This window comes from Palaemon carinicauda, chromosome 8 (genome assembly GCF_036898095.1).
Source record: "Palaemon carinicauda isolate YSFRI2023 chromosome 8, ASM3689809v2, whole genome shotgun sequence".
In the NCBI taxonomy this organism is placed as follows: domain Eukaryota; kingdom Metazoa; phylum Arthropoda; class Malacostraca; order Decapoda; family Palaemonidae; genus Palaemon; species Palaemon carinicauda.
In genome coordinates, this window is record NC_090732.1 from 129,795,587 (window position 1) to 129,822,703 (window position 27,117).

A 27,117-nucleotide genomic window follows, 5' to 3' on the forward strand; every position below is an offset into this window, starting at 1 on the left:
ATACACCATGAACAAACATTTATAAAGATTCGGTTTTCATAACAGTGCAAGCTAGTATTATTTTGTAGGCAGGAATTTTTTCAAAGTTGTTAAGCAAGGCCTTTGTTGTTACACACAGGCTAAAATATGTATAAGAATGATGCTATTTTTGAAACTTTAATAATAGGTTCATCAGTCAAACGTATTATGAAGACATCACCATGACCCTGAACTGCTCTTCCGACTCTCCAGTGTTTGACTGTATTATCTCATTAAATCTGAACAACAAACAAGTGCTTGCTGCAGTTTATTGTCAATATTGTGCAGCACTTCAATGAAACCCAGCGTCTATTTATAGTTTACTATCTAAGAAAAATAAGATTAAACCAATAACATGAAATAGGATTCCACTGTGGCGAATTTCATTTGTAAAGATGCATTTTGTTTTAATGTACTGTTTTTTCACTGACAGTACATCAAAAGCATGCACAAATATTCATAATTTCATAAAACATCTTAAAACAATATCAATGTAAATATATATACCAAATCTTATGTAATTAATATACATGAAACACTGGTTTGCGAAAAACATTCTACCACCATTAATGGATACACTCGTTATAAAGCATGTCGCTTTGATATTAGAAATTCAACGTGTCACTGGAGATATTAAAGGATTAATTTTCTTGATCTTTGTTGTCTTTGCTAGATAATCATAAAGTACCTTTAAAGAAAAAAAAGTTTATCACATCAGTTTTATATTACATGAAATGGTTGTCTGCATATTTCAACTTTCTTAGTATTTCATACATTAAAGACGTCTCATCAGCTACACGTCAAACCCTGGCCATTAAAAGACGTTCCATTCAAGACTTCTACCCACTGAGGATATTTGCTGTAAAAAGCCTCACGAAAGAACAACATAGTTAGTGTAGTATTTTCTACATTCATCGTTTCAATAACTATCCAGATAAATTCAAAGGGAAATGACAAGTGGTTTAAATTTAAAAAGTAATAAGTTGATTAATTGGCCTACTGATTGCTTCTACGAAGATGGATACATTTGCACTTTACCATAAAATAAAATAGTCGAAATTGTAGAAGGTATAATCATTTGCAACAATTCCTTGACTTCAAAACGCACTAATGACTAATCCCTAGCCAATACCAACCGAAGCGGCATGTGGAATTCGACATCATTTATATTTTTGTCTGTTGGCTTAATCTTACGTTCGAATTCATTTTCCTCCTGCCTCATGATATGTTCAAGAGCAGAAATTAATTCCATGGGAGTTTCATTATTAGTCCAAAATTACATTTAGGTTTTTCTTATTACAACGCAAGGAGATTAACTCTAACTAGAGGATTTTTATAGACCAGGATTAAAATTATTTCATATCCTGAAATTAATTAAAGTGTATTAAAAGACCTAAAGAGTACTCGTATTAAATTGAAACTGACCGGATTTCTTACGCAAAACGTAAGAGATTTTATATTTGATTAAAAAATGTTTAATTAATTTATATTTTTATTCTGACAAATTGCTCCTTTGCGTGTCACGTGAATATTGCAAAAATGTGCAGACTTCTAATGGCAATTCCTTTTCCATTTTATTTTCGGAGCATTTACAATTTTCCGTAATTTTCTCTCAACTTTTAAACTTCAAAAGTTTAACTTCATATATAATTAAATACAGCAGCCCAGCATATAAAGGTCATAACAAAAACTGTGCAAGTTTTCAACAGGAATTCAAGGCTAAAGTAAATCCAGATGAAATCACAAATCCTTTTCTTTGTTCCTTTCTGTTTCTCGCTCTTCCTGTAGACTCTCACAGAAGGGATACGGGTACAAAACCAATTAAACTCTTTCCTGATGAGGTTCAGCGAAAAGAATTTTCGGAAAGAGTTTTCTTATTAAGTTACGGCGAAAGAAGCTCTTAATAGCAGGAAGCATGAATAATGATCTTGATTCAGGCTAAGTACCACAGATGGCAAAGGCGGAATCGTTAAAACACACAATAGACAAATTTTCTATTTCTCCCTTTAAAGGTTTAAAGGCTATCCATGAATGGCAGAGGAAAGAGAAAGTGACATTGCCCTGTAAAGCAGGACAATGTCCTAGAGACTGACCATATATACATATGATCAGCGCCCAAGCCCCTCTCCAACTAAGCTAGGATCAAGGAGGGCCAGGCAATGGCTGCTGATGACTCAACAGATAGACCTGTAGGCTCCCTCCAGGCCCCCCATCATCAGCACACAAGGATGATGAGGTTGCAGCGACCAAAGAAACTAACAAGTTTGAGCGGTACTCGAGCCCCAGTCTGGCGTTCACCAGTCAGGGACGTTACCTCAGAGGCCACCACATTGATGTAAAAGATATAAATCACAGTAAACTCTTTGAAATTTTATTTATTGACTGTTCATTAGCATCCGTAATTTCACGAGTATTAACACATCCAATCCCTTCAACATGAAAGAGAGAGAGAGAGAGGAGAGAGAGAGAGAGAGAGAGAGAGAGAGAGAGAGAGAGAGAGAGAGAGAGAGAGAGAGAGAGAGAGAGAGAGAGAGAAAATCATCTCCAAAACTTCACTTTATTTCGCCACTTTTCAAACACTAACAGCTTATTAGAAGTACAATTCGTGATTATTACTTGTGTATACTTTACTTGAGCAAATAAGCTTTTCAAGTGAACAAATTACAGAATTCTATGATTTCCCTATTTCAGATTTCCTGGCCTTTAATTGTGAAAGAGATCGTAATTAACTTCGTGGTTATTCAAGCCCGTATTTAGCCAAGATTAAGGAGGACCTGATTAATTTGCCAATAAAAGTGTCTGTTTACTCTAGGTAAAGTTGATATACGGAAAGCTGAAGCCCCTTACTTCTAACTACAGTAAAGTGAACACATGAAAAATAAAACCCATTATTCATATTAATAGTGATTGAAAGGCCTTCATAAACAAGTGAATGTCAGGGGCAACTGTATATATTTAGTTAAGAGAAGACGAGAGGAGAAAAAAAACGAGTAACAAGAACGTGAACAAATCTTTGTAAAGGGAAGCTGTATGAATAGAATGCAGTCCTGGGCTGATGGAGATAATATTTTGAAGATGTTGCTGAATGTGGAGGGTAGAAGAGAGGCAGAGTTGAATGAGACCAGAGTGCCCAGGGACGTGGAAGTTTGACAATGCCTAAGGAAGTGATTACTGAGGATGGTAAGAATGACAATTACGAGGTTGAAGGGAGGAGACCGCAAGTTTAGGAATTATAAGGAAGATGCTGATGTATGGTAATGGATGGATATATGGGCCAGTTATCTTGGTGACGGGGCAAGAAGCCATTCACTATCGAGTTCAAACTAAAAGAAACGCCCACAATTCAACTATGAAGTAATGAGTAAAGAGGTTGAACACCAAATTGAAGAATTTAAGAAGAAATGAGTGATGCAGACGGCTAAGAAGGGGTTGGAGCTAAGGGCCGAATAGATGCTGCAAAAGATCTACTAATGCATACAATGCAGTGCGATAGCTACACCGACAACAATACCCCACTACGGAAACTGAACTGTAATAAAAGTTTCAGGGATGCTGACCATAGTATGCAATGTATATTTGCAAGAAGGAATGGGTATGAGCAATAACTATTTCTTTATAAAAGCGAAAGAGAAGACTGACATCCCAAGAAAGTTATGAGATATTTGAAATCAAAGAATGTGTGTGACATATTAAAAGAAGTGTGGCATTGTGAAGGTTGCCGAGAGCGGGCAAGTCTCTACAATCGAAGCAAAGCATCCTTCCGAATCTGGTAGTAGGCTGGCCAGGGCACCAGCCACCCGTTGAGATACTACCACTAGAGAGTTATCGGGTCTTTTGACTGGCCAGACAGTACTACATTGGATCCTTCTCTCTGGTTACGGTCCATTTTCCCTTTGCCTACATATTCACACACCGAATAGTCTGGCTTATTCGTTACATATTCTCCTCTGTCCTCGTACACCTCACAACACTGAGATTACCAAACAATTCTCCTTACTGCACTGTAATTGTTCGGTGGCCACTTTCCTCTTGGTAAGAGTAGAAGAGACTCTTTAGCTATGGTAAGCAGCTCTTCTAGGAGAAGGACACTCCAAAATCAAACCATTGTTCTCTAATCTTGGGTAGTGCCTTAGCCTCTGTACCATGGTCTTCCACTGTCTTGGGTTAGAGTTCTCTTGCTTGAGGGTACACTCGGGCACACTGTTCTAACTTATATCTTATTTCTCTTCCACTTGTTTTGTTAAAGTTTTATAGTTTATAAAGTGATATTTACAGTATTTTAATATTGTTACTCTTCTTAAAATATTTTATTTTTCCTTGTTTCCTTTCCTCACTGAGCTATTTTCCCTGTTGGAGCCCCTGGGCTTATAGCATCTTGCTTTTCCAACTAGGGTTGTAGCTTAGCAAGTAATAATAATAATAATAATAGTGGTTGATATGATAAAAAAATAGAATCTGAGATAAGGTGTGTTAGGTCTCCATGGCTGTTATCTTTATGAATGGAGTGTCGCGGGAAGAGAAAGGGCATTAGATGAAGTCGCCGAATTACGAGATGCTAAAATAGGATGGGAATGAACTGTGAAACGGTTGATTTATTAGAGATAATATATCACTAATTGATAATTAAGTAGGGGAGGTCAGGAAACGAAACACCAGAAACTAATAAGTTTGAAACGAGAAAAAGTTGAGAGTAGGTGTGAACTAAAGTAACACCGAGCGTAAATTGAAATCCGGTAAATGAAGGAAGATGATTTACATGAATTAGCAGGAGAATTGATTATTGCAATGGTAGATTTGTATTGGTAGGATGAACGAACAGGAGAATCATAGAACAAGTGGAGCAAGAGGGTAGAAGGAATTGTAGTGTTTACGTAAGCCATGAAAATGTATTAAAGTATTTATGAGTAAATTCTCCTTGAAATAGCAATATTGAATAAAGATTGCAAAATAAATGTCGAGGCTTTGGAGATAAACTGCCAGTGTTTTCTGTATTTGTCTTCTTTTTATAATATTCCAAGTATCCTTTGACATCCATGGCTTTCTCCTTGGAACTGCGTGTCCTGTATGTGCAGTAAGATATGAGTAGAATAGTGGAGCAGTGTATAGAGTGGCAAATGACTGTACTAGAATGGATTATTTATGTGAAAAGAATGGAGGACGATAAGTAAGTGAAAACAAAATTTAAATCGTAAGTATTAAGAGCAAGGAGAAAGGCAAGACCAAAAAATATAGCTGGATACAAAAAAGAAAAGGGCTATTGAAAAAGGTCATAAGTATCCCTGATTCAAAAGACAGAGAAAGAGACAGTGGAAAAGAATGACCCTTGGTGTTTATGGAGGGTTTAATGCAATCTTGGTGAGCCTTCTGTGCAGGTGTATGAAAGTCGCAAGTGTTGTGGAAGGCTTCTGCATTGCGCTTTATCCCCGACTCTGCAGTTAAAAGTTTGAATGTGACCGTTTTTCTACACTTGAACCCTGTAAGATCTTTCTCATTCCGAGACTTGCCGTAAAAAGCGGAAGGAACCCTCTAGAGTGTATGGTGGAATACAAAAAGATACACACTTACACATATGCATGAATACACACACGTTTTATATTATATATATATATATATATATATATATATATATATATATATATATATATATATATATATATATATATATATATATAAAGTGCCATAGGGGAATCTTTATATAAAATCCTAAAACTAATTTATGTACTACCTAGGTTGAAGAGTAATTCTAAATCTTATCCAAATATATATATATATATATATATATATATATATATATATATATATATATATATATATATATATATATATATAAAGTGCCATAGGGGAATCTTTATACAAAATCCTAAAACTAGTTCATGTACAACATAGTTGAAAAGTAATCTAAAATCTTATCAAATATCGAGGTCTAAACAAATAGCTCAATTTTATCTCCATAAGTAAATCTAGAATTCCTCATATATCTTCTCCCTCAATTATCATCAAAGCCTTCGAGACTGAAAATTGCGTATTTGTGTGATGCAGGTTAGTTCAAAATATCTCTATATGTATTTATATATATATATATATATATATATATATATATATATATATATATATATATATATATATATATATATATATATATATGCTCAGGTCGACACTTAGGAAGGACATTTCTCAAAACAAAAAATTATATCGGCATTAACGAAACTGGCATTCACAGAACTCTCCCAGAGACGAAATGGTGCCTTAATCAGATTCGAAAATTCCCACCGGTTGCTTGCGAAACCTTTTAATCTCGCTGTGAATATACCCAGTTTGCATTCAAAAGAATATTTTATGGTCGCTCACGTCCTCTCCAGAAACGAGCATACTTAAAATCCTGTAATCTCTCTCTCTCTCTCTCTCTCTCTCTCTCTCTCTCTCTCTCTCTCTCTCTCTCTCTCTCTCTCTCTCTCTCTATAAAAAACTTGAATAAACTATGTACTAACAAAGTACTCAGTGATGTAAATTAAAAAAGTAACGTTGACTTATGAGCAGGAAATTAGCTTCATGTCGTAGTTACAAGTAAAGTACTTAGGAACCTTTACAATGTGCCAATTAAAATCAGCTGTGACAGACTATTTTGATTTACAAGGAATAGGAAGACTGGGGATTGAAGTTGTCCGATACTGAATTACAGAAGAAGTTATCTCAAAAGTGGAATAAAAAAAAAGACAAAACTATCATAACGCATACAATGGGTACCAGATAATCAGTAAGACAAATCAATGAAAATATAATCATGCCAAAACAACTATAACAAAACTAAAAAGGCCGTGATACGGGTAACATTTCCTAATGATGTTTGGAGGCTGCTTATTCCAGTCAGTTATAAATGTAAACATTCTAGAAAACATCCATCTCCTACCTGGAAAATCACGAAGAAAAACATTAACTTTGCACGCTCATGAAATTACAGAGAAAAGAAACTAGCATCATTCTATTTCCCGGAAACTTTGCGAGACTGAAAATATTTCCGACTCTGGAATTATTCTAAAAACAAAACAAAAAAAAAAACTTACAAGCTTAAACTACACCGTCGAAGAAAGAAAGCTTCAAAACTTTTAACTTGGATGAATTATAAGTTTTCCATGTGTATTTCTCGTTAAAAAAGTATCGTAATATCCGGAGGAAAAGAAAAAAAAAAACATTCACGAGGGGGAAAAACGTCTCACAATCCTGAAAATCAAAATAGGATGGTAAGCTGGAGAACTCCTTTTAACATTTCGATAAAAGGTTAAAACCAATCTTATGCTTTCAGCAAGAAGCTCAGAAAATGCAAAGTAATTATAGCTGCATTTTCACATTCGAAAGGAAAACGAGTAAACTGCTTGGACAAGAGTAAGCTAAGTGGTGTGTGGGAGTCGGCCTGAAAAGCTTTTTTGTCTTATGGGTTGCTCTTGAAGTTCCAAATGATCTCCCTCTTGTCTCATAAAATGTTCACTAGAGGAAATTAATGCCAGACGAGTTTCATTATCTGTCAAGAGGACGCCAAAAGCTTTTTCAGGCTTTTAACTCATTAAGAGGTAAGAAGGTGGAATGAATTCCTCATTTAACATAAGAATCTTGCGGTATTTTGTCAAAACATTTTTGAGAATCCCAAGGAATAGTTTTCATATATTTACTGAATATTGCTAGTTTAATGTACATCCAACGCAGAATCTCAACTTTGACTAGTCTCTCTTTTCTCCTCGTCTTAAAGAAAAGAAGAATACGGGCCCAAAACAAATCAACTCCCTTCCCATGTAGTTGAAGCAAAAGTTTTCAAACAAGGTCTTTCCTTAGGAATAATACTTTTACTCCAAACTCAGAAATCCGAAATGACAAAGGGCAACCTTATAAAGAATAAATTAAATTGCGTTTCTTCCCTCGCTCTCTCTCTCTTTTATTAGGAAACACTCAAATCAATTGCCTTATAATTTCATTATTACAAAACCAACCGAGATTATCTTTTGGAGAGAGAGAGAGAGAGAGAGAGAGAGAGAGAGAGAGAGAGAGAGAGAGAGCATTTCTTATTCAGTTGAATGTAACAGCTTTGTTAGTGGTAACAGTCTAGATCTTCTCCAGAACCAAGACAAAAAGAAAGAACATACCTTCTACAAACCCAATTAAGCACATGAACGTTATTGCAAGCCAAGCTACAACCCTAATTAGAAACTCAAAATGCTTCTAGCCAAAGGGTTCCAACAGGGAAAGTAGCCCATTGCGTTAATCAAAGAGAGAGTAGCGAATATACCATTTGAACGGTTTAAAGGCCGCTCATGAATGGTAGAGGCAAGGGACAGTTACATTACCCTATCAAGCAGGATAATGGCCTATATACATATGATCAGTGCCCAAGTCCCCTCTCCACCCAAACGAGGACCAAGGAGGGCCAGGCAATGGCTGCTGATGACTCAGCAGATAGACCTATAGGTTTCCCCAAACCATCCCCCCCAACCTTAGCTCACAAAGATAGTGAGGTTGCAGCGACCAAAGAAACTAACGAGTTTGAGCGGGACTCGAACCCCAGTCTGGCATTCACCAGTCAGGAACGTTACCACATCGGCCACAATGCCCCCCGAGTTTCTGAATAAATGTCATGCCTTTGAGGAAACAATTGACTCTTGTCACCAAGATAGTTGTTCAACTGACTTGGCAGTTTGACTTAAAAGCGAATGATGATGATGTCACGCAGCTTCCAGCATCTCAGGAAGAGGAGTTGTGGTTAAGTACCTAATTCAATCGAAGAAGCCGAGAACTGAAGGGGAGAAAGATGGGAAAATTTAATGCCGAGGGTGTACCAACCGTGTGTCACACAATTGTACATAATTCCTTTTGTAAATAATATGCTTGTATCTTCGCTCTTCCCTCGCACTCAAACGAACATGAAAATTCATGTCTGCTGTTTTGCTCTGAACATTGTCTGTCTCTCGAACATGTTATGTCCTGTTGCCTTGAGGTTTTGTATATAAAGAAGAGTGTTCCTTAATATATAACTCTCAGTCGTTTCCAATCTGCCTTTGAGTTCACACCTTCTCCCTGCTCCGTCACATTGGTGACCCCGGAGTGACTCGCTCCTCCCCCCCCCCCTCCACCTCTCACCGTTACTATGACGCCGTCAACGCATACCTTCTGCAGCAGTACTCGCCGTCGCCAGCCGCCCGTATAGCAATGCTTTTTCAGCTCTCTCAACAACCGTTGGGGGACCAAAGGGCTTCGCTCACCCTCGGGAAAATGACCAGTATCACTCGCCTGTAACCTGCCGCAGACGGCTCTCCTCGTGATGTGAACCCACTTCATGACTTTCAAACCTCCATCAACGCCTCCACTCGTGATGAAGAGGACATCTAATCAACTTCAACCGAAGCTGATATGAATGCCGTAGGACACGCCTATGAATGCCGTAGGACACACGCCTATGAATCCCGTAGGCCTATGAATGCCGTAGGATATACTCGCCTATGAATGCCGTAGGACACACTCGCCTATGAATGCCGTAGGACACACGCCTATGAATGCCGTAGGACACACTCGCCTACCCCGTGACGAGCCGGAGCAGCAACACAGCCAACCATCATCCACCACTTGCTCGCACCCCAACCAACGACTTCTACAGCCACTCACTGCTGCTAATCGGCTCAGTTTTTACTACTACCTCTCCAGATTCAGGGCACCTATTTAACATGTTCAGTATGTCATTTTTAGAGGGGGAGCCATGTACCAACCGTGTGTCACACAATTGTACATAATTCCTTTTGTAAATAATATGCTTGTATCTTCGCTCTTCCCTCGCACTCAAACGAACATGAAAATTCATGTCTGCTGTTTTGCTCTGAACATTGTCTGTCTCTCGAACATGTTATGTCCTGTTGCCTTGAGGTTTTGTATATAAAGAAGAGTGTTCCTTAATATATAACTCTCAGTCGTTTCCAATCTGCCTTTGAGTTCACACCTTCTCCCTGCTCCGTCATAAGGGCTACAACACAGAGGGATACAATATTCTACTCAGAGGTCATGTGTTTGCTGGTGTGTTACAAGCAGATCTTGAAGAAGATGTGTAAATTTCCAGACTATAGACTGGAAAGCTATTTCAAAAAGGTAGATATTCCTGCAACAGATCCTGTACCCTCCCTCAGATGCTACTTTATTTCATCCAGCTCTTTCGGTCATTTCTGACTCACCTGCCCGAGTATCCCCAGTACCTTCTGCAGATTCTCCAGGCTCATCTACCCCAGTAGTATCTACAGCGCCCAGGTTCTCCAGACTCACCTACTCTACTATTACACCTTCTTCCGGTTATCCTGCCTACCCCAGTATTTACAACACCTTCCTTTAAACCTCTCTCCAACCCTTGCAATGGCCCTTCATATGCAAGCTAAGTACAGGAGTAAAGGTAAGTTTTATTTTTCCCCATTTCAAACAATTCATCTGTATATTATATCCACGTGTTTTAGTCCTAGTTATGTTTCCATATAAAATGTCTCATGTCCTAGATTATGGTCTCATAAACAAAACGTACTATACATGCGTACTTATCTTCAGACGACTAATATCAAATTTGATTCTGGAGACCTGAGACAGGGGAGTGACCAAAATAAAGGTTATTCTCAACGCGGTTTTCCAGTGTGGAAGGAAAGTACGAGAAAGCTAATTGTTCGTAATCCTATTATACAACACACAAGAACATTTTATTGTTATTTGAACAGTCAAAAGACTGAAATAAGAATACCGATTTATACCGCCAACTAGTTTTATTTAAATTTCAGAGTAAGCAGGGGACTGCAGCAGGAAGGTATCTATCAATGCGTAGCTCTTACACTGGGGAGGAGAGAGAGAGAGAGAGAGAGAGAGAGAGAGAGAGAGAGAGAGAGAGAGAGAGAGAGAGAGCTGTATTTAAAATCTGGAAAACAAATTGTAATATCCGATTCCATAAACATACTGGATGAAAGTTTCATTACTAGCGCTTTTAGAAATCCATTGCAAAACTCAAATATAGACCTACACACAGCGATGCATTATCTTTCCCTTGTCTGACGACGTTTGCCAAGACCGTCAGAAAATTCTAAAAGAACATTTACCACAGGTAAAAACGGAGTCCCCGTACCTCAACCATAATAATTTCATGAAATGTCATCATAAATAAGCCCCTCTGGCGATAAAACTTCCACCATAAATAGTCACCCATAAATCTTCTTACAGTATTGTATGTGTTATATCGTAACAACCGAGTGAGCTAACGCCCCCGGGCCTCTTCCTCATCTATACATAAAGACCATTTGCTTCGATTTCGATTACAATCAAAACTGAAGTAAATCATACACCATGCTTATGATATGATCCAATCACCTAACAATAGTCAGTTTCAACGAAGATATGAAGTACACACGTCATCGTTTTTAAAGGTAGCTACATTTCAAGTAATGCAACGATCATATCCTCCGTTTATCAGTATATTCTTTAGACTTTCTTTTCCAAAATAGGGTTGTGGTTGCTTATTGGAAACGTACCTGCTTGGCAATCTGTTGTACTGCTATTGGAGACCCGCTCAAGGTCGTTAGTTTTTAGTACGTAGTACTAGGTCTGCAGTTAATTCCAACAGCCATATCTTCACTATCATATGGCAAAATACTACACAGTATTCTACAAGTTTTATTCCAGCTGTGATCAGATTGTGGAAAGATCTTCCTAATTAAAAAGTTGATTCGGTGGAACTTCGGAAATTCAAACTTTATGTAAATGCTTTTCTGTTGAGCAGATTGACATATGTCTCGTTTTACAGTTTGTTTATTATCTACTTTAACGTTGTTACTGATCTTAAAATATCTTATATTTTTCATTCATTACTTACAGTTTGTTCGTTATTCCCTTTCCTCACAGGACTACTTTCTACGTTGGAGCATTGGGTTTACAGCATTCTCCTTTTTCCAATCAGTGTTGCAGCTTGGCAATAATAATAATAATAATAATAATAATAATAATAATAATAATAATAATAATAATGTGTCTGCAACCCACTATCCCTGTAAGCAAACGATGGGGGAGTCTAAGGCAGCTTATAGGTCTATCCGCAGTCATCACTAGCCATTGCCTGACCCTTCCTGGTTCTAGCTTAATGGAGAGGAGGCTTGGGTGCTGATCATATGTATATATGGTCAGTCTTTAAGACATTGTCCTGTCCCTTGCCTCTGCCATCCATGAGATATCTTTAAGTATTGGTGATTTTTATATAATTCAATAAATTCGCTCCACAATTCTTTGTAACTGTGAGTCACTATGCTCTATTATTATTATTATTATTACTTGCTAAGCTACAACCATAGTTGGAAAAGCAGGACGCTATAAGCCCAGGGGCTCCAACAGGGAAAATAGCTCAGTGAGGAAAGAAAACAAAGAAAAAGAAAATATTTTAAGAACAAGATTAAAATAAATATCTCCTATATAAACTATAAAAAAATTCAACAAAACAAGAGGAAGAGAAACAGTGGAAGACCATAATACAAAGGCTATGGCACTATCCAAGATTAAAGAACAATGGTTTGATTTCGTAGTGTTCTTATCCTAGAAGAGCTGCTTACCATAGCTAGAGAGTCTCATCTACTCTTACAAAGAGGAAAGTGGCCACTGAACAATTACAGTGCAGTAGGAAGAAATTGTTTGGTAATCTCGGTGTTGTCAGGTGTATGAAGACAGAGGAGAATATGTAAAGAATAGGCCAGACTATTCAGTGTGTGTGTGTGTGTGTGTGTGTGTGTGTGTGTGTGAAGGCATAGGGAAAATGAACCGTAACCAGAGAGAAGGATCCAATGTACTTCTGTCTGGCCAGTCAAAAGACCCCATAACTCTCTAGCGGTAGTATCTCAACGGGTGGCTGGTGCCCTAGCCAACCTACTACCTAACAGAGAAGTCATGCGTACAACACACAGTACTTGTCGGTTATCTACCGCGTTAATATCACTGGACAAACCAATACACATGTCGATCACTAGATAAACCAATACACATGTCGATCTTGAAATATGAAAAGTAAATTGAAAACATGAATCTAGTGATGTCAGATTCGCACAAAAATCATCCGACCATTAAATTCAATCGAAACAACTACTACTCCAATGGTTGTTTACATGGAGTTCTTAAGAGCCGTATTTACAACTCTAGTTGGAAAAGCAAGATGCTGCATGCTTAAGAGTTCCAGCAGGGATGCTTAAGCCCTGTACGGAGTGGTTGTATTAGGAATGACGAATAAACTATATAATATTATGAGAAATAAATAGCTGAACAGGCTGACATAATCTTTTTTATAGTTGATATATGAAATATTTGTTTTGATGTTACTTTTATTAAATGTTTTATTTTAATTGTTCTTTATTTCTCATATCGTTTATTTATTTCCTTTCCTAACTGGGCTCTTTTTCCCTATTGGAGCGCTTGGGCTTATAGCATCTTGCTTTTCCAACTAGGGTTGTAGCTTAGCTTGTAGTAATGGTGATGACGATGATGATAATAATAATAATAATAACAATAATCATTAAAAAAGTTAAAATAGATTAGTCACATAAACTATGAAACGAGAGTATTGTTAAACTTTTCAACATGAAAGCATTTGCAAAATGTTTGAACTTCAGAAGCTCCACCGACTCAACTGCCAGATTAGGAAGATCATTGCACAACACGGTCATAGCTAGAATAAAACTTCAAGAAGACTGTATTCTATAAAGCTTCATGGTGGAGAACGCGAGGCTGTTAGAATAATAGTACTACGTACAGGAAGCGAAGATCTGAATGCAAAGGATGGCCAGAACAATGAAAAGTTTTATGCTACATTCTCAAAGAACTAACCGAACAACGGTACCAAGAAGTTAATATCCAGATCAAGAATAAGGATCTTAATAGACAGCAAGTTTTTGTCCAGCATATCTAGAAAAGGGTCAGCAGCAGAAGACCAGACAAGAGAACATTATTCAAAATGAAAGAATTAAAACATAGCATTAGAAGTTGATCATATAAAACCTTAAAAGGCTTTCTCAATATGCCATTTTTTTTTTTTGTTGTTGCAATTGAAGACAGACCGGATGTTCAAGAGCAAATTTACAATTAAGATTCACACCTAGAATTTTCAATGAGTTGTACATAGTTAAAGAGATAATGACCATATAAATAAAATGACTCTCTAGGGTAATGTTCGTTGGTTCATTTCGATTGTCTGGTAATTGAAGCCAGACGGGAGCTTGTAGACGCATGGTCATAACCCCGCAAGGGTAGCGGGTAATGTTCGACAAGTGTCATTACATAGCAAAACTGTGTTCCTTGGATAAGTTTAAAATAAACTCTACTGCCCTAGAGCAAATTAATCAGTTCATTAAGGTTATTAAATTCAAACTCGAAGACTGATAATTTTGAAGGATACATTCTAACAAGACCTTCCTTAATCTAACTTCGGAAAGGAAATCGAGCCACATAGCCTAAACTAGGACTAGGCACTAAAGGGGGAGAATTCTACGCTGAGGCGCAACCGCGGAAAACTCCTAATGACATTGAAGAAAAAAATGACGTTGGACAGCGTTCGTTCAAGAACTCCTTGCCTATAGCAAGAGAGAATTGGACAGCAACGGTGAAGAAAGTGGGAGTGGAAGGTCGAAGGGTAAAAAATCTCTGTTAAACGTAGAAGTGATGTTGTGAAGATCTTATGGAAATTACTAATGTGCAACCCATGAGGAACACCTGGAAGGAGGACCCCCCCCCCTCTAAACTAGGACCCACTTTAGTCTTTGATAAAATTTTTATTAAATTGTAAATATTGCATCTGATGCAAAGATACACCGGCATCAGCTCATTAAACTATGTATAACTAAAAATACTATGTAACGTATAACGACAAATGTAAATAAACAGAATGACACGACACATTCATTTCATCAAAATGAGTCCTAAAAAGTTTTTTTTTATGTATCATATACCAAGTTTAAATTTAAAATTTCGATTTCAGGTTGAAATTTACTTAATATAGCAACGTTTGCTCAGTGGACTGGGGTTCGAGACGGGTTCGACCTCGATATTTACTGGTAGTGTCTGCAACATCACCATCCTTGTCAGCTAAGGCCGGCCATACACTATCATGTACACCTGACAGGTACGCCTGTCAGGTATACCTGATAGTGTATGGCGGAAAAAAACTAGCCTCTCAGGCGACCTGACATCTGATGAAAATCGCCTGACAGGCGAGTAAACTTGATGTGTGTGTGTGTGTGGCGGTTTCGTCAGGTGTACCTGAACAGGTCTCTCAATTGTTAACAATCCTTTGATGTGGACAGTAAATTTTTTTAGTTACAGCTTTGTAATTTTGATTTATTTTACAGTTGAGTTCCTTTAATCAAGGGAGATATAAGTGACAGCAACTCGTTGAGCACCGATTCATTTAATAGCAAAAAATTGTTATAATTAGATGGTTTATGTCTCAATTCATTAAGATTGATATGGGTAAATTTATTTCTTCTTTGCAGTCACTTCTCACACTATTGTTTGCGTTTCTTCAGCTTTTTTTTTTTTTTTTTACATTTCACAAATACTACAGATAATAAGGAGAGAAAGTACAACTCATCTCCTCGAGAATCCATGGCGAACTGACAAACTTGACAAGTATGCATGAAGAGTGTGTGTGCTCCTCAGGTATCAGGTATACCTGACAGACGTAACTGTTAAGGTGTACATGATAGTGTATGGCCGGCCTAAGGGTGGGGGAGCCTCATAGGTCTAACTGCTGAGTCATCTGCAACCACTGCCTAGCTCTCCTTGATCATAGCTCTACCATTCAAGAGTGACTTTTAAACCTACAGTTTATATACACACATACATACATACACAAACATTATATATATATATATATATATATATATATTATATATATATATATATATATATATATATATATATATATATATATATTACAACGGCAAAATGCATATTACCAGACGATTCGTTCAATGTATAATATAGCATGTTAGTACGAACAGAGAAATGCTCTGAATACAGATTTATGAGTATTATATTCGAGATCATAAATATGTATTGAAAATAATGCAATACAACCATACTAAATGGAGACATCACAAGGCGACGAAAGCAATGGCTGAGGAAATTATAAATTCTTCCCCTAACGGTCTAACTTTACTAGTAAACAAAACACCAGGACACGGCCGTATATTTCTAATTATTATTATCACTACATATTATTAATATGATTAGGATTTTGACATTAAAGTCATAATTAACTCTGTAGCCACAACACAATTGCAGTAGCTATTGTATATTTTGGTTAAACACGAGTCAATTAAGCTACATGTGAGCCTACGCCTACACGGTCTAAGATCACGTCAAACATCCATGAAAACAAAGCAAGAAAGTTGTAAAACAATATCTGCACACCATTACCTTTCATACAACGGCGATTTTAAATCTTGCTCTGATAAGTTAATCACTAACCAACGACAAATCCAATTCAAAATTCACAGAACGGTCAGTCGGCAAGGCGATGTCTTCTGGGAAAGCGCGGCAACCCTGTGTCGAGCAGCAACGCACCAAATGCAACACGACCTCACTCGTCCACTTCTTCTGCTTGACTGAGTGACAGAGAACATTCAACACACGCTGTCGCTTACTCGCTGAAACTGACCGAGTCAGACCGACCCAATCAGGGCCCGGGTACGTTATGGTATAGTCTCAAACACTTGCAAGCAATGGGATTATTATTATTATTTTTATTATTATTATTATTATCTAAGCTACAACCCTAGTTGGAAAAGCAAGATACTATAAGGCCTAGGGCCCCAACAGGGAAAAGTAGCCCAGTGAGGAAAGGAAACAAGGAAAAAAAATATTCTAAGAACAACACCTCCAAAATAAATATTTCCTATATAAACTGTAAAAAAAATTAACAAAACGAGAGAAAGAAATGAAACGGAATAGTGTGCCCGAGTGTATTATCATTATTATTATTATTATTATTATTATTATTATTATTATTATTATTATTATTATTATTATTATTATTACAAGCTAAGCCACAACTCTAGTTGTACACGTAGGACGCAATAAGCCCAGCTGCCCAAGGGCTCCAACAAGGAAAAGTAGCCCAGTAAGGAAAGGATATTGGGAGATAAATAAACTACAAGAGAAGTAATGAACAATTGAAATAATATATCTTGAGACAAGTATCAATAATAAATTGGATCTTTCATATGTAAACTATAAAAAATAAAATAAAAAATAGAAGAGAAATAACAGAATAGTGTGCCCGAGTGTAGCCTCAAGCAACTGAAATCTAATAAGGTAGCAGAAACCGGGATAATGCATTTTCACAGGAATTATAAAACGAAGTGTTTAGGGTTCCTTGTAGGCCTATTCTAGCAAAAGAATCAAGTCATATGAAGCTGCTGTGTACTGTTTACGCTATAGAATGAAATTAGAAGAAACACAGTTGTAACGAGCACTGTTTTATTTCAAAACTTAGTTTCTGTCCGGAAGAATAGACCATTTCTAAAAAAAAAAATTGTCATCAAACATGTCCTTCTACTTGCGTCTGTTTATGGTCTTTCTGTGCCAGTCCACGCCCGCAAACTTTCTTAGTTCGTCAATCCAACGTCTTCTCTTCCTTCCCCAGCTTTTATTTACAATTTATGGGGACCCATTCTGTTATCCTTAATGTCCATCTATTGTCTGTCATTCTTATTATATGTCCTGTCCATTACCATTTCTTTTCTTACATGTTAGAATATTCTCAACTTGAGTTTGCTCTCGTATCCATGTTGCTATTTTTCTGTCTCTTGATGTTATTCCTGTGACCCGTCATTATTCTTAACATGGCTCTTTGAGTTGTAACTAGCTTATTTTCTAAGGCTTTGGTAAGGTTTCAAATTTCTGATGAATAAATTAATACTGGTAGGACCATCTCATTAAATGCTTTTCTTTTTAGTTTTATGTGTAATGTTCCTGAAATGCGTAATCCGTTCACTGTTATACGTAGGCTATATTTTCAATAATATTCAGATGTGAATCTGTATTGAGGGTTGTTATCCTATTAAACTTTTGGGCAACTTACTAAACGTACGCATGAGAGCTACATATTTTCTGTAACTTCTTCAATAGCCAGAGATTATCCAATGAATAAATCTAAGCAAACTACTACATATCAGACTAAAATGATTGAAATGATTAATATACTCTTAGTACAATAAGATTTTATAGATCCTCTTCGTTCCTTTCAACTTTCATATCGTTTTCTTGAGCAAAGCACAAATAAACTATTGCACAAACTAACAAGTTATTTGCTTGTTCAAGCATTTATGCACCCATACGCCTATAGGCCTAAACCCGCTGCAGCTTACAATAATCGACAACCATAGACATATTTATGGATATATTATTTCCATGTCTTTTATCAGCTACTCCTGCTACTATATATACTTTCAACAACAACATTTAATATTTTTCTTAAGGTTTTTTATAATGGACTTGAAATGGATAACTTTCAACTTATATATCATAAATATATATATATATATATATATATATATATATATATATATATATATATATATATATATATATATATATATATATATATATATATATATATATATATATATATATATATAAAGAGAGACCTATCTATTCCAAAAGTGTGAGCAGCGAGACGAGACTCGACTACCGACCGTATTGTTAGGTCAAAGCTGTCATCACTTCACTGTCGTCAGCATTTGGGAAACAAACCGAACCTCGACAAAGAGTACCTGCAGCGATAAGGGAACTGTTATTTTGTCCAAGATGTCAAGAGTCAGCATATTTTGAGAAAACAAGCCAGAGGGATATCCTCGTTTATGAAAAATATCATCACGGGTGGACATGGACACGTGCTGCGCTCTTGTAATGACTTAACACGAGGTCCAGATTGCATCAGAAATTTGTTCCAGAAGCTTCAAAAAAAAAAAAAAAGCGCCTTATATGGAAATGACGATTGCCCACTGTAATAAGCTCCGCCCATATATAGATATATAAACTTCAAGAAGAGATTGTCCAGAGGGAAGGGTGCCTCTGAAATAAGCAAAGCAAAATTGCTTATTATCCTTAACCCAAATCCTATCCCGAACCACCTACAAATAAAAGTTGCAGATTATCCCACAACCTAAATCACCCACAACCTAAAAACCTAACTAACAAACATCTACGAGGCTGCAACTAAGCAAGAGGCGTGCCTGGCCGTAAGGGCCAGGCAATCTTTAAAAAAAAAAATGTTCAGATGAGATAGGACAGGACATACGACAAGAGAGGAACTATGGCCGAAGCAGATGAGAATTCTATTTCTCTCACTACATTCGTTTGAGAATATAGTTGATATACACCTATATTTGATATTCAATATTCGAAAAGCATTTGGTAGACAACATGCGAATGCGAATCTTAAAAAAAAAAAATGCAAAAAATTCATTGTTGCAAATAAAAAGATGAATATTCGGACCATCTCTGGATAATATCGCTAGAGTTATGGTGTTTTTGCTGGCCACATCGTACTACAATGGATCACCCTCTGGTTAGGGTTCTTTTTTTCATTTGCCTGCACATACAACCTCCCCAACCATAGGTTTGTTCCTATACAAATACAAGGCCACCTGTTGATATGCTACCAGTCCTTTCGCTGGCCAGAAAGTACTATATTGAATCCCTCTCTAGTTACGGCTCTTTTTTTTCCCTTTGTCTGCGCATGCACTGTATAGTCTGGTCTATCATTTACACATTTTCCTCTTTCCTCATACACCTGGCAACACTAAGCTAACCAAATAATTCTTCACTCAAAGGGTTAACTACTGCACTGTAATTGTTCAGTGGCTACTTTCCACTAGTATGGACAAAAGAAACTCACTCTTTAGTTATAGTAAGCACCCTATTGGAGAAGGACACTCTAAAATTAAATCATTGTTCTCTAGTCTTGGGTAGTGACATAGCCTCTGTGCCATAGTCTTCCACTGTCTTTGGTTGGAGTTCTCTTGCTTGAGGGTATACTCGTGCACACAATTACATCTGTTACCTTTATCTTCCTCGTTTTTTTTTTTCTTATTTTTTAATAGTTGTGTTGGGCAGGCTTAACAGAAGGGCCTTGGATGCCTGGTGCTTTTGGTTGCCTTTTCCCAATTTCTTTTCTTATCTTCCTCTCGAGTATGCATTATCAAAACCATCCTCACTGTCCCTTCAGATGAAGTGGGTATCCTGGAGAGTACTTACCCTTGCATGATATGTCGGCTCGCCCATGTTAACCAATTTTATCCGATATTTTTCTGCAGTTTATGAATCGTGTGAGGCGCTTTACTTATATTTATGTAGTCTACATATTATTTTTGTTATCATTATTACGAATTTCAAATCTATATCAACGTTGTTACTCAACAAAAGATACTTTTTTATCTTTATGCATTACTTCTCATATAGTTTATTTATTTCCTTATTTCATTTCCAAATTAGGTTATTTTTCCCTGTTGGAGCTCTTGGGCTTTTAGCACCCAGCTTTTCCAATTAGGATATGGTAATAATAATAATAATAATAATAATAATAATAATAATAATAATAATAATAATAAGTCGTTCACATTATGACATTTCACTATATACTGCATTATGACAAACATCTAGGCCTATTTTTCAAGCATATTAGATAAAAAAAAAATACCATATAAAGATTATTATTGTTTTGCAGCATCTTAAGAATATATATATATATATATATATATATATATATATATATATATATATATATATATATATATATATATATATATATATATATTGCAGTATATCAACTCACGAAAACCAACATTAAAAACTTAATTGGACTGGTACTTAAATATTATTGACATCGTCAGACTCTCCTTTTAATTCTGATGATGTCAATAAAAAGAAAGTACTGTAGGCCTACTAGCTCCCATCATGCTTTAATATTTTTTTGTGGTTCCATATACAGCATATTTTATGCTTCTCACAATAGCTATCGTGATTTTTACCATGTAAATATACTATATATATATATATATATATATATATATATATATATATATATATATATATATATATGTGTGTGTGTGTGTGTGTGTGTGTGTGTGTGTGTGTGAGAGAGAGAGAGAGAGAGAGAGAGAGAGAGAGAGAGAGAGAGAGAGAGAGAGAGAGAGAGAGAGAGAGAGAGAGCTACATCCTATTTTCTTTTGTTACATAACTAGCAAAAGTTTAACAAACAAAAGGATTTCGATATCATTTTTATCGGTATTAAACATCATTGCAGTGTTTTATCAATAAGAAGTAGATTTAATTGAACTTTATTAGATATTCTCCTTGTTCTTGTCAAAACAAAGTTGGAGTTTGTTTAGCATGTATTCAGCATATAAAAGCACTTCGGAAAAGAATTAAAAGATATTTGCCTCAAGTTTAACAGGGTTGGGTGTAAGCTAAACAGTTCACACACACACACACTCGCACACACACACACCTTTTACCAATGAAGAATTTACAGTAATCAACAGCTTTTCAAGTGAAACATAGTCTGCTGTCAGTCTAAGCCATGAGTTAAAAATCAAAATATCTCTAGAGTTTCTGTCCCACATTTATCAATAAGCTCACGATGAAAGTTTATCGTTCAAACAAGCGACAGAACCGAGCAATAGTAATTATCAGGAACACGGTGAATCTTTTTCAAAATCAATGTTCGAGGTTTATGATGCAACGGCTAATAGTTTGTAGCTGGTTCTCGTCGTTACTAAGTTATTGGAAATAACCCAAAATCTTTTATTGTGAATATTATTCGACTACTTCGCGTTCCTATTTTAAGACTCGGCACTTGAGACTTTTGTATATAAAAGTATGAGAAACTTCTTCAAGTTTGGGTTCTGTAGATGCATAGATTGGCAATTTGTTACTGTTGATCATATTCAAGTCGCTGATAGCACATTTTATGTCCCTTCGCAAGAGGATGATGTCTTATGCTTAGAGAAATAAAACGATACTAATGTCCTTTGATCTCTTACCCTTCGTTTTAACATCAGAATATCAGTATGATTATTTTTTTCATTATCTACAGTCGTCTATACCGTAAGCACAAACTTTTAAAACTTCAAGACTAATATTTTCATGCCTACAGGCAGTAGTACTATAGTCCATTTCTTTTATCGAGGCATATTTGCACCAACTCGCAGGGGTGCCCTTTTAGCTCGGAAAAGTTTCCTGATCGCTGATTGGTTAGAATTATCTTGTCCAACCAATCAGCGATCAGGAAACTTTTCGCAGCTAAAAGGGCACCCCTGCGAGTCGGTGCAAATATGCCTCGATAAAAGAAAGGGACTATACATGGTTCCGCGGATACCTGTATCCACGGGCTTTTAATTTGATAGTTGGTCAAAATTATACCTTAAAAAACAGATCAAGTGAATAACTGTGCGAATTAGTAAATCAATAAATACTAAACGGTAAATGTCTGCACATTGTATAGCGACGGACTAATTAGCTAATGCCCTAGTTTCTATAGCAAGTAAAGAGAGCAGAAATGTTTTCTACCATCGACAGAGGGAGGGAGTGAGGGGGGCTTGAGAGGAACCTGTTAGGCATGAGAAGATCGAGAGCAAGGCACAGAATTAGATGGCGAATTAAGATGAAGGATGATATTATTATTATTATTATTATTATTATTATTATTATTATTATTATTATTATTATTATTATTATCATATATATATATATATATATATATATATATATATATATATATATATATATATATATATATATATATATATATATATATATATATATATATATATAATATATTATATATATATATATATATATATATATATATATGATTAATAAGAATTAATAATCATAGATCGGCATTAAGAAAAACAGAATGGGTCCCTAAGGAAGCAGGAGAAGGAAGAGAAGACGATGGATGAACGTAGCTCACGCCTTTGTCTTGTAGCAGACTAGTTTCTAGTTTCGGCTGATGATGATAAATAAAATAAACCCACATTTACGAAAGAGAAAATTTATTCTTAGCTTTTTAATGGATCATCTTCCTTCCTCTTCAGAAAACAAGTATTATGAATTTTGAAAGAAGTACCAAACAGTTTCGTAAGACAAATAGAAAAACCGTTATAGTCTGAGTGAAAATTTACAGATTTTGTAGGTAGTAGGTTGGCCAGGGCACCAACCACTCGTTGAGATACTGCCGCTAGAGAGTTATTGAGTACTCTGACTGGCCAGACAGTAATACATTGGATCCCTCTCTATGGTTACGACTCATTTCTCCTTTGCCTACACATATTCAGAATAGTCTAGCCTATTCTTTACACATTCTCCTATTTCCTCATACACTAATAACACTGAAATTACCAAACAATTATTCTTCACACAGGAGGTTAACTACTGCACTGTAGTTGTTCAGTGGCTACTTTCCTCTTGGTAAGGGTAAAAGAGATTTTTTAGTTATGGTAAGCCGCTTTTCTAGGAGGACACTCCAAAATCAAACCATTGTTCTCTAGTCTTGGGTAGTGCCATAGCCTCTGTACCATGGTCTTCCACTCTCTTGGGTTAGAGTTTTCTTGTTTGATGGTACACACGGGCACACTATTCTATCTTACTTTTTCTTCTTCTTGTTATTTTAGCAAGCAGGACAATGCCTGAGAGACTAGCCATACATACATACGATCAGCGCCCAAGGCACCTCTCCATCCAAGTTAGGATCAGAGAGGGGTAGGCAATGGCTGCTAATAACTTAGCAACTAGACCTGTAGGCTCTTCCAAACCCCCTCATCTTTAGCTCTTAAAGATAGTAAGGTTGCAGTAACTAAAGGAAATTACAAGTTTAAGCGGGACTCGAACCCCAGTCTGGCGATCACCAAGCAGGGACGTTACCATATTATTATCATTATTATTACTATCCAAGCCACAACCCTAGTTGGAAAAGCAAGATGCTACAAGCCCAGGGACTCCAACAGGGAAAAACAGCCAGGTGAGGAAAGGAAATAAGGAAATAAATAAATGAAGAGAACAAATTAACAATATATCATCCTAAAATAAGTAACAACGTCAAAACAGACATGTCATATATAAACTATTAACAACATCAAAAACAAATATGTCATAAATAAACTATTAAAAGACTCATGTCCGCCTGGTCAACAAAAAAGCATTTGCTCCAACTTTGAACTTTTGAAGTTCTACTGATTCAACCACCTGATTAGGAAGATCATTCCACAACTTGGTAACAGCTGGAATAAAACTTCTAGAGTACTGCGTAGTATTGAGCCTCGTGATGGAGAAGGCCTGGCTATTAGAATTAACTGTCTGCCTAGTATTACGAACAGGATAGAATTGTCCAGGGAGATCTGAATGTAAAGGATGGTCAGAGTTATGAAAAAATCTTATGCAACATGCATAATGAACTAATTGAACGACGGTGCCAGAGATTAATATCTAGATCAGGAATAAGAAATTTAATAGACCGTAAGTTTCTGTCCAACAAATTAAGATGAGAATCAGCAGCTGAAGACAAGACAGGAGAACAATACTCAAAACAAGGTAGAATGAAAGAATTAAAACACTTCTTCAGAATAGATTGATCACCGAAATTCTTGAAAGACTTTCTCAATAAGCCTATTTTTGTGCAATTGAAGAAGACACAGACCTTATATGTTTCTCAAAAGTAAATTTACTGTCGAGAATCACACCTAAAATTTTGAAACTCATACATATTTAAAGAAACATTATCAATACTGAGATCCGGATGTTGAGGAGCCACCGTCCTTGACCTACTTACAATCATACTTTGAGTTTTGTTAGGATTCAACTTCATACCCCATAATTTGCACCATGCACTAATTATAGCTAAATCTCTATGAAGGGATTCACCATAGGCTTGTTTGTGGAGTAACATAAAGACATTCACCATCCATTAGAAATGGTTCTTTTTCCTTTACAGCACAATACAATTTCCTTGCTTTCAGGTGTGCAACACAGCACAACTCCTTGTATAAAGTAACTTTGGCTTTGATCTCCACTTATGTATGATAATGTTCTGCTATAATCCACCATGAGTCTAATATTTTTTCCCCTGATTTCACATGTGTGCGTTCAAAAACCTACGGATGAAGGTTAAACATCAGAGCAAAACATTTAGCAAAGACATATCTTTGTTGGCGTTGCATACCTGTAGGCCTACCCTACCTTAAACGAGACTAAAAATGTTCTAGAGAAAGGCTATCTGTACAACATATTCCTACGAGAGTATCTAATCAATTGGCCGCTATAGTAAACCTGGAGCCTTTGCTCGCTCAACCTTCCGCTTATTTTGGGGCAGATGGTTTTTGTTTCCCTTCACTACGCCTCGATCCGTTCGCTCTCGCTCAAAGGAATTTGATGAATGTAGGCAAAGTTTGGAACACAATGGGAAGTATATTAATGTCTCGTATCCTGTGGCACAAAGGAACTGTAGTCATTGTGAATGTTATTGATCAAATCCAATGCAAATTATGGATTTCAATATCCCCTGTTCCCTAAACATTGTCAAGTAGTTCAACTTTTCAATATTTTTTCTGTGTCGACCCATGCATCTATCTATTCAAATTCTACTATATTTCCCTTTGCTATATTTTCTTCTCTCGGTTCTCCTCGTGGCTCATGGTCATTACATTCTTTGGAAGTTTGTATTTGACTGTAAGCACATATTCAATAGTTGCTTTTTCTATTAAAAGTGTTTTTAACGTGTTTTATGTTCTCATTATCTCACCTTTATAAACTTTCATAGTACAATGCGTTCCATACTATTTGTGAGGCAACCAGACGGGCAACACACAATTATTGTCCTCTGATAAGATTTTGATATCAATTTATTTCGACACCTGAGGTCAGAATTATACGATATTCCACAGATTCCAATACAATTTTAACTGATATCCTAACTAATACTCATGCAAGAAACATTGGTATATACGTGCATATGGTAGTCTTAAAAAATATAAAAAAAATTCTGAAGCTTATAAATTTACTTTCATTACCGCTAGTAAGGCGTTTCATTTTATACTCATAATATAATTCTAATGAAAATTTATATAAAATTTCGTTCAGTAATTCAGTACGTCCTACACTCATTCAACTGCCCTCATAGCTGAATATGATTATCTATTATATTATACGATTACGCTACTTCATTTGTTTCTTTAAAACCAGCTTGTGTAACATTTTATAAACATATTGCAGATATGAAAAAGATCGCATTGTGTAGTGTGCGTGTTTTTTTTTTTCAAAAATTAGCATTGCAAGTCTTCAAAATGTTAAAATTAACAGCTAGAATAACTAGTCTAAAATAATATCTCTCTCTCTCTCTCTCTCTCTCTCTCTCTCTCTCTCTCTCTCTCTCTCTCTCTCTCTCTCTCTCTCTCTCTCGACAGTAAGTCAAAATCAATTAAATCTCATTAACTCCTCCTGGACTCAACATTATTCATAACCAACATTCTAATTACTCTCTCTCTCTCTCTCTCTCTCTCTCTCTCTCTCTCTCTCTCTCTCTCTCTCTCTCTCTCTCTCTCTCTCTTGTCGTAATCTATGTCCCTGTTACAATAATTTTTGCTAGATTTCCGTTTCCCTTTTCCTTCCTTCAACACAATAGAGAGAGATGTAGAAGAGGTGACAGGAATACTTTACCCATATTTCTCAGCCATACTTTTCTTCGTCTAATCCTTCCACCATCAAAGGTGGAAGGGAACAGAAATGACGTAAAAGATGGTAGGCCTATACATCCAAGGGCCCATCCTTTGATGCGAGATATGTCAAGATAGATATATTCTACTAAAAGGGTCTCTCTCTCTCTCTCTCTCTCTCTCTCTCTCTCTCTCTCTCTCTCTCTCATCATCATCATCATCATCATTGCAATGCAATGACTTATCCAATACAATTAAGCCGTTCTAATCCCGTTATGTAAGGAGTATGAATGCTGGGAAAATGAACAATAAATTGAAATATTTCTACCACCTTTTAAATTAAGGAAAGGTGAACCTG

At 36.3% G+C, this 27,117-nt stretch overlaps 1 protein-coding gene across 4 annotated transcripts in view; it reads right to left on the reverse strand.

Moving 5' to 3' along the window:
• Positions 1 to 16,686, reverse strand: part of LOC137645916 (uncharacterized) — a 560,984-nt gene extending 544,298 nt beyond the window's left edge. Inside the window, exon 1 of one of the 4 annotated variants that reach the window (XM_068378960.1) lies at positions 16,516 to 16,686. The gene's annotated coding sequence lies outside the window, so the exon portion shown is untranslated. Of the gene's footprint in view, positions 1 to 16,464 lie in introns of all 4 variants that reach the window. The other 3 variants (XM_068378961.1, XM_068378959.1, XM_068378962.1) reach the window with 3 other exon arrangements.
• Between the last annotated feature and the right edge of the window lie 10,431 nt (positions 16,687 to 27,117).